The sequence below is a fragment of the Cupressus sempervirens genome, chromosome 2 (genome assembly GCF_028749045.1).
Source record: "Cupressus sempervirens isolate cs-2001-9-10 chromosome 2, ASM2874904v1, whole genome shotgun sequence".
Lineage (NCBI taxonomy): Eukaryota > Viridiplantae > Streptophyta > Pinopsida > Cupressales > Cupressaceae > Cupressus > Cupressus sempervirens.
The window spans coordinates 286,816,909-286,826,081 of record NC_143119.1 but is presented as its reverse complement, the minus strand read 5'-3'; positions in this window follow the sequence as shown (position 1 = coordinate 286,826,081).

Here is a 9,173-nt window from a genome sequence, read left to right as displayed (position 1 = left end):
ACTATATTTCCCAAGAATTAGAAAAACACCTAAGTGTGTAGTGTGACCCTAGCATCAACATTTGACCAACTTGAAGGTATAATTTTGTTATTGTTAAGTTATCCCTTGTGTGAGAGAACTTGGTATGAATTGATTGTTTAAGGGATATATAAGGAAGAAAAATTCAATTGTTTAAGATGTAATATGTGAGATACATGAATATTTGAACACAAGAAGCAAATATGGAGCATATATGAGTAAGAAGTATACAAATTAGTATAAAGAGAAAAGCAAAGACTTATCACAGTCAGGTGATCATATTATTCAAAGGATCTACATTAGCAAAAAAAAATTGCAAAGAAGAGATCAACCTGTTGATTTATCCTAACAAGTGCATTAGTCAAATCCTCTAACCAAGTGGACCTAACAGTCCTTTTTTGAATCTCTTAGCAAAGTACATACTTCATTGTATTGTAAAATCCTTTCACAAGGTGGATCTAACAGTCCTTCATACTCCTAATTGAGTAGATCACCGGAAGTGATCAATTGTAAGCCCTAATAGTCCAACTCTATTACTACAATAGTGAAGCATTGTGGGTGTCATCTCCACCCTAGGTTTCCCTTCTCCTTGGAGGGTTTCTGGGTTACCAAATATTGTGTCAAAGTGTTAATTTTTTTATTGCTTTATGTTCATGTGTGAAAGTAGATTAGATAATCAAATGAAGTGAAAGAAGAAGTAATCTAAGTGAATAAAGTTTAAGTGGTTCCTAATTCAAAACCTCTCCCTAGTCACTTGCCTATCATTACATTTCCAACACTTGTGATGATTTCTTCTACAATGAGAAAATGTACACCATTAGAGCTTGCATTCATGAAGAGGAAACAATGGACTCAGGTATGCATTATGAACAAAAAATTGAGGTTAATATTTCCAAAAACCTTATAGAAATTCCTTTCAACAAAATATTAGAAGAAAAATTGTATAATGCTTTCAACATTAATTCTCCTTTTTTTCTCAAGTTTAGTATATGGAAAAAGAAAATCAATACCATATCAAATTTGATTTAAAAAGAAAAATTATTCTCAAATTTCTAGGAGATAGGAGTAGATAAGATAAAAGTTGGCATTAATAAGATTAACAATTTCAAATGTTACTATAATCTTAACAAAAGGTCTCCATGGAAAATTAGTATTGATGATATACAGCTTTCAAAAGGAGTTATTTATTATGAAAGATTAAACTTTCTAGATAAATTATTTTTCAAACGTGAATATAAGTTTTTCATTTTACAAAATTTTCAAGAGAGGTTTCTAAGAAACCCTAAAATTTTTGTGCTTAAGTATTCTAATAAATTAGAAGAATTTTCAAATCTCAAAGAATATTTGATGACTAATCTCATAATAAGTGACTTGGATGTTTTTAGATCTATATTCCTATTATATGATCAAAACAAATATTTTGATACAAGAAAAAGGAATTGTTCATCTTTGGATGGCCTAGGGCCACCCAATTCTACTCTATGTCAAATTGAATATGGATACTTGGTCTACTATCCCAGAGATAGTTGGGATCTCGCTATTCTCACAAGGAGCATATATCTCCAGAAAGAGCCATTGTTGGGACAATAATCTTTTGAAATATTTAATGGTATTGAATATCATGCCAAAAGAGATTTTTCATAGTAATTGGATCATGTTCTCATGCTCAAGCATGTCCTCCATCAATTTGAAAGTTTATATTAGGTAATCAAATCCCAGGTATGCATATGTGTAAATATAAGATTTCCCCAAAGTTCCAAATGATATACTAAAGGAAGAATATTACCATGGAGCTGATCTTTATGTACATAATAGATAGGTTATCTCAAGGTAAGTATGTGATCACAATATCTCCAAGTATGATTTCTTGGAACCCTAATTTCTTTATGTTTAAATATCTCTATAGTATACTATAAGAATATACTTTTCTAAAATATTGTTTGATTTATTTTTAATTAAAATCTTTGTGAAGATGATCACCAATATATATTCTTCATCAATTATATCCCTTTTATTTACCCCAATATTCATTTGAGGGATATTAGTAAGGATACATGGTATATTATTATTAATGCATTTATGAATTCAAAGTATATGTTTTCTTAAGTGATGCACTAAGTATTTCAAATCCTCTCAATGACTTTATTAAATATTTTGATAAAATTTTAAATCCAAATGAATTAGAAATGGTGCTTTTCTCTCATAAATGTCTAAATATTTTCAAAAAGGGAATATTTTTGTGATTCAAAAATATAATAGAGTGGAGCCCATTTAAAATCCAATGTTATCCTTTATTCAAATCAATGAAATTTACATACACTTATTATTATTATTTACTATGATTTGACTCTATTATACAAGTGGGATTTTGCACACAATAATTTCCCTACTTCCTGATTGCTCTAGAGAAGATGGTGCAAAATGGTTAATTAGGGCATCTCTCTTTGAGTAGGAAATTGAGGCTCACATATGGTGCTCAGATCGCGATCAAACTGTACATCAACTTTAGATTGTGCTTTCATAATGAATATCACAAACCTTTTATAATATCATTGAGTTCACTATTTCGCGAGTCTATTTTCATCAAGCTAGCGAAATAATGATATCTCGTTCACAATGTTAGTTTGTGATGATTGGAATGCTATTTTGAAATATCAATAAATTGGAGGACATTGCAATACCCATTCTATGAAATAATAGTTACACAAAAATAATGAGCAATATGGAGTCCTAGATAATGCATATTCATGACACTAATCGAGTGCCATAATGGTATCATGAGGGGTGGTAAGAATGCATTCATTTCTAAAATAAACAAGAGCTACGTGCAGCACTAGTCCCCGCTTGTGGCAGGCTTGGCGAGAGGAAGTGGTGAAGAAGAGTGTGCAAGTTGGTTTTAATTGTAATGAGTAATGATTTGTACCAAAGCCCCAACATTTGAGAACATCATCAAATTGATAACAATTATGCACCCATAATAATGGCATGGAATTGTCAATCGAACAAAAATATTAGGGTTCCTCCCATGCTTGTACACTATGGGAAACTTGGAACTTATACAACACAGGTTCTAGAATCTGCATTCTTACACCTATAGCCCAAAGATATGAGTAACAGATGTTTTGATGTTACCAGCTATATGTCCTTTGAAAAGACTTAAGACTTTATGCCATTCTTGGCAGAACTAGGCATAAAGGTAGGACTTTATTTTATTGTTTTGATAGAGTAATAGCACCAATAGAAGCACTAGGAGCAGAGATTATGAGGCTATCTTTTTTAGATTGTCAAAAGCTACATTAGCCCAAATCTTCATTTCTACTAATTTGCTTGAAGACAATGATACTACGTAGCAAGCATGTAACCATTTCTTGAGCATAATTTTTAATGACTCAAATTTTAAAGCCTAGTAAATATGACCTTATATTAATGCAACATAATACTGAATGTGGTGGAAATTGTTTTTGATTAATTTTTGATACCAAGGAAGTGTGACAAAGTTGATGGACTATCAAAAACTAGAGATACAACTATTGATAAACAAAACTAACATTAAAGTACCAAATCTGAAGCAAGGGAAGGATTCATTCACTCAAACGAAGGCCATTCTTCGTGTTGGCTGAGTAAAAAGATTCTAGAGGAGTATATAATAGAATGGTTGAAAAAGGAAGGAAATTTTCTAGATCTCTTTCTACATCTGATTTCTACACAGAGCCCATCAAAGAAAATCAGAAGAATTCTTTTTGCTAACTAAAGATCTCTTTGGTGCATTGCAATGTATCTTGATGAGAAATGTCTAAAAGTCTCATCATTGTGAATAGTTTAATGCAAAAAAAATTGCATCATGCAAAAGGCTTGAAGGTATACAAATTTGAATAATTCTCAGGAAACTACAATAATTAAACCATGTACATACAACACTGTAGTTAAATCCATAAACAAAAGCGACAATTTCTTTAGGAGAAGATGACTAGCCACTCGAGGACTCCTACAACTAGCTGCTTTTCCCAAATATTGGGGCCATCACTACTGTTGTGGCTACCGCCACTGCCACCATCACCTATGGAGTGACATTTGGGAGCAGAGACAGAGGTTAAAAGAACATGAAGCCATTGTTCAAAGAAGATTAGAGAACTTTGTAATGAGCTTTTAGAGATGTTCTCGATTTGGAAACTGGAAACAAACTTGATTTGATATGTATATAAGGTAAAAATATGAAAAATCCTCTCTTTTTGAAAACTATGAAACAAGAAGCTTTTATGGATTTCAACTTTGTACAAGATATATTCAAGAGTTGAAAAGTGTGGAACCAGAAAATAGTGCATACAATAGGGCATCCCAAAGGAGAGTTGAATAATATAGTGCAAGGTAAAGTTACAAAAAAATCCTTCAGGTAAGTTGGGGAAAGAGTATGAAATTTACTGGAGATTATTAGTAATAGTAAGTAGTGTGTTGTGCTTGATTCTTGGCCTACAAACATTTTGAATAAAGAACCATAATTAGAATTTACAAAAATGTTGGAGTTGGGTGTATTGAACACAAATCCTTGATACTGGTGCATAGATAAATATTACAACAAAAAGCTTCTTCATTTTGCCAAGTTCCATGTTGCTTTCAAACAAAGCAAATGAAGGGAAGTGATGGCTTCAAAATAACAAAATTCTCCCACTCCCATATTTTCTCGGAGAATATAATCTAGTGTTCTGTTGCCGCCATTATATTACAGAGAAAACAGTCACATGAAATCCAAAAATAAAAGAAGAATCATGTTTAGTTCAGCATCAATGACACTTTAAAAAATGTAAGGAGAAAAACCTACAATTAAATAAAGAGGAAAATACAAATTGATGCGTTGGAAGAACACTCCATGGAAAACACGTTTAATAGCTTGTACTGTGCCATAATGCATGGGACTCCTGGGCATTTGCCACCACTTTCCAGCATAATCTCCACTTGTCATGACTCCTGCAACTCAATTTTAGGTAGAATATTCGAAGCAAGAAATTAAAAAGATTGCGAGGAAAAACCAGGTGAACCAATGGGAAAATAGAAAATTTACAAGTAGAAATTCAGTTTAATAGAGAAGAAAGAAGAACATGAAGCCATTATTCAGAGAAGATTAGAGAATTTTGCAATGAGCTTTTAGAGATGTTCTCTATTTTTGCCCTATTTTGTCCACATTAACAAAATATTGTTCCTTGGCATGGAAGGGGAAGGTGTTAAGTCTAAAATATAATGCCCTGTGAGGGAAGGCTCTACACTAGTGTTCAATATTGAGATCGACTTTGGCTGCTGTGAGAATGGATGCATTGATTTAAAGGCTAGGGTGTAGACAAAACATAGACGTAAGCCTATGATGAAACATAAGAAATAGAGAGAATGAAATTGAACCCTAACAAACAAACTAAGACAAGAAGACCACATAAATTAATGGAAACCATAGATTTGAAGAAGCATACCTTTCAAATCATCGCCAGATGAAACTGACAAGCAAGATACATCTAAAAAGCACAACCAGAAGTGAAGTAATTTTTTGGAATGCTAGAGCAGTTGATGATAATATGAAAACCCCATCATGAACAAGTACTTTGAGAAAACAAGCAATTGCCACGAAAATTGGGAGGCCCAGGAATGTCAGTCAAGCATGCAAAGGACAAAAAGGGCACATCAGAACAAGTGGAATGGAATGTATGCCTTTTCATGTGAATTTCCATAACAACATAATATAAAGACTACCAGGAAAATCTTCCTCAACCAATAGAAAAGGATGGAAAATCAAATCTAAAATAAGAATAAATGAAAATGTGGTATGAAGGTGGATTTTTGTGGGCTTCTTTTAAAATTTTCCCAAATCTTGAGGCAACAACTAATTCAAAAATGCGGTGAAAACATTAGTCCCCGCCTATGGGCGGCAGGGACTAATAAGTTGCAATAACTCGTTCCTTTGGATGGGTTGATTAGTTGTATATGGAGTATAAGTTGGCATATATGCCTACGAGCAAGTAAATATTAAGTGGATATTCTTGCCAGCATTGACTATGATTAAAGGAAGTTTCACCCATATAAAACAGTTTCAAACACTCGTTATGGCTCTGCACGGTATCTATGATCATCATACATGCACCTTCGAGCTTAAACCCTGTATTTTATTTCAAATAACTAGAGTGGATCAATGATATAGTCATGATCTTGGGTAGAGGGGAGTGTTAGAGAAAATTGTTTGGAGATCTCAGCTCATTGTTACACCATCAAATCCATTTTTACTATTTGCATAGGCTCAATAATGTTACAAAGCTCAATGTCACTTAATTTAGAACTGTTTGCAAGTACCATTTTGATTGGGTCACAAAATGGCAAGCTCAAAACTAATGAAGATGATTCTGCAAAAATATGAGGAGAGCATATGATTTTGAATTTTCTCGTCTATGCAAGCTTACAAGCATACACTCTCATATTATTAACAAAGATTTTCAAAGGAGTAACCTATCATCGTGGCTAGTGACTTCGTATGCCAATTCATTTCATGATTTAATGGTTTTTTCTACTGACATTCTATTTGAAATATAAGAGGGGTAATGAGATGGGAGGGATGAATCTCTAAAACAATTCCAAATCCCTCAGATGCCAATACAAACTTCCTTTTAACTCACAACTCAGTTAGAACTAGATATTCACTATAACTCAGTTAACAAAGAAATCTTAAGATAACGATGTGTATTAACCTTTAGAAATTTAGTTGCAGAAAGATAAAGCAATAAGAAAATAGCATGAACACATGAGACACCAAGATTTAATGTGGAAACCCAATTTGGGAAAACCACCAATGCAACTAGTTATAACTTTTTCACTCTTCTGAAGTGAGTCATGTTAGGAGCCAACCCTATTAAAGGTTACAAAACACATTGTTAGGTGTGACCCTATTAAAGGATTTGTATCACCCTATTAGGAGTGGTTTTATTAGAGGTCTTAAGACACTTCAAATCTAGAAATGTCACTTGGTTAGAGGATTTACAAAATGACTATTAAGTGAACTCTATTAAGAGATTTCTTCACAACTACAATTGTTAGAGAGTAACAATGACTGACTTGATTGATGAAACAATTGGATTACAAATTTAGATCACTGTTCTAACTTATCCTTTGGATCCTCCTTGATTAGAATATTCTTTGCAGCTCCTTGGATACTCTACTCTAAATTAGATATCCTTCTTTATTCACATCTTATCTTCTTCTCCACTTTCTCTCATATTTCAATCCACATCTTGACCTTTCATATATATGAAACCCAATGTAAAGTTATCTTGAATACCTTTACAAATATACAAATAACATCCATTGATTTGGCTTACATAAACCAACTAATAGATAAAAGTAATATGTTGTAGGTTGGCTAAAATTGAAAACTAGGTCACTCGGTTACCACTGAGTTCCTTGGTAATCGACTTGACTCGATTTACATTGAACTCCTTTGGTAACTGACCTGACTCAATTTATACAGGAATCCCTAAATTTTGCTTCTTATGAACTTATGCTCAACTGATACCAAAGTCTTCTGAACTCAATTCCAACTGGCAGTGCTTGGTTAGAGTATAACATTTGTGTAACATTAATATTAATATACAATTGAATAATTGTTATCAATAATCTCCCTCTCTGGAATTGATGACAACACAACATGTCATTAAGAAAAGAAAACTTTAAGCAATCAAAATGATTTATAAAATTTTATAATATCCTTAGTTTCATTTTGATTCTCCATACATCCATGAGAACTCCCTGCAAGATTCTCCCTCTACCATCTTATTTTAAAACTCCACCAGATCAAGTTCTCCCTCTTGCAGATTACTACCTCTAATTCTTCTTTGATTACATCAATATCTCCCTCAATGAATATATGACATGATCTAATCCTTCTAATGAATATATGACATGATTATCTCCCTCTTTGACATCAAATGTCAAGGACTTAACATGGTGATTTTACAATGTATCCAATGTACCAATTCATATGCAATGAGCTCTAACTTCTTTGCATCAACTTGATAGATCTTCAAAGTAGTTTGGTTGATGCATCAGTAATCTATACTCTACTAAGAATCAAATAGGGGAATGAGACCTTTATTTCCTCTTAGATACAAAAATGCATCCTTAGGTAATGGTTTGGTAAATATGTTAGCAACCTACTCCTTTGTGTTAACATATTATAATCTAACCTCTTTATCTTGAACTAATTCTCGCATAAAATGATACTTGATTGCAATGTGTTTTTTCTTGGTGTGCATCACTAGATTTCTATATATATTGATTACACTTGTATTATCACAATAGATAATCACTAGATCCTTGATTTCTTCCTTCATTCCTAATAACAATTTCTTGATCCACATTATGTTGGAGTAATTAATTTCTACAACAACATATTCTTCTTTTGTTATAGACTGAGAGATGCAATTTTTATTTTTTCTTGTCCAAGATACTAACCTCTTTCTAATAAAGAATCCTTCTCCACTAGTGCTCTTCCTATCATCAATGCTTCCAGCCCAATTAGGATCAATAAAGGATTTCAACTCAAAATTTTCTCCTTTCTTGTACCATAGACTATAGTCTTGAGTGTCTTTTAGATATCTCATAATTCTTTTGATTGCCATCATATTTTTTTCTCTAGGATTTGTAGATAATCTTGCAACTATACCAATTGCTAATGCAATATCAAGTCTTGTAGGGACAACATACTGAAGTTTCCCAATCATAGATTTATAGGTAGTTAATTTACCTCTTTTGAATCATCGTTCTTAGATAGCTTATGTCTAATAGACATGGGTGTTCCAACTAGTTTGGGATCTTTTGTTCCAAAGGTCTTCAATATCTCCCTGACATATTTTAACTAAGTAATATAAATTTCATCCTTCATTTGATGAACTTGTAAACAAAAAAAGAATTTTATTTCTCCAAACATTGACATTTCAAATTCTTTCCTCATTTCTTCAGAGAATGACTTGCATAAGTTATCATGACCTATAAATAGGATATCATCCACAAATATTTTTGTGAAAAAAATCTTAAATTTTTTGGTCCCCTTTAATATATAGACTATTGTTATCATTGGTTCTTTGAAAACTAATCTTTACGAGATATCCATGAAGTCTCTCGTACCATGC